Source organism: Wasmannia auropunctata, unplaced genomic scaffold (assembly GCF_000956235.1).
Source record: "Wasmannia auropunctata unplaced genomic scaffold, wasmannia.A_1.0 LD336101.1, whole genome shotgun sequence".
NCBI lineage: Eukaryota > Metazoa > Arthropoda > Insecta > Hymenoptera > Formicidae > Wasmannia > Wasmannia auropunctata.
In genome coordinates, this window is record NW_012026789.1 from 218,581 (window position 1) to 218,955 (window position 375).

Below are 375 nucleotides of genomic sequence, written 5' to 3' on the forward strand. Positions count from 1 at the left end.
TAAGAGACAGCTCTCCAACAAGCTTATCAACACGTTTGTCTTGCCACAGTTTGATGGGCCAGATGATACCGCGTATAGAAATCGGTAGCATGTTTCCATGCTTACGTATCTTTTTATCAGGCATTAACCTTATCTTATCATCAAAATTTATCACTTTGATTGTCTGCGACTGTCGCACGAACCGCATCTTTTCTGCCTCCACATAATACTCTGAAGAATTTATCGAGAGCGGACCTTATTTATAGAAGCGCGTAGCGCGAATGTGCTCAGTTGCCGAAATGTTTCTTATCGTGTCGGATAACTGTGATATTCTCAGTTTAATCAACAAAGAGTTAGAGTCCGAGTTAGATACCGAAAATCGTTTTGCTGCGAGAG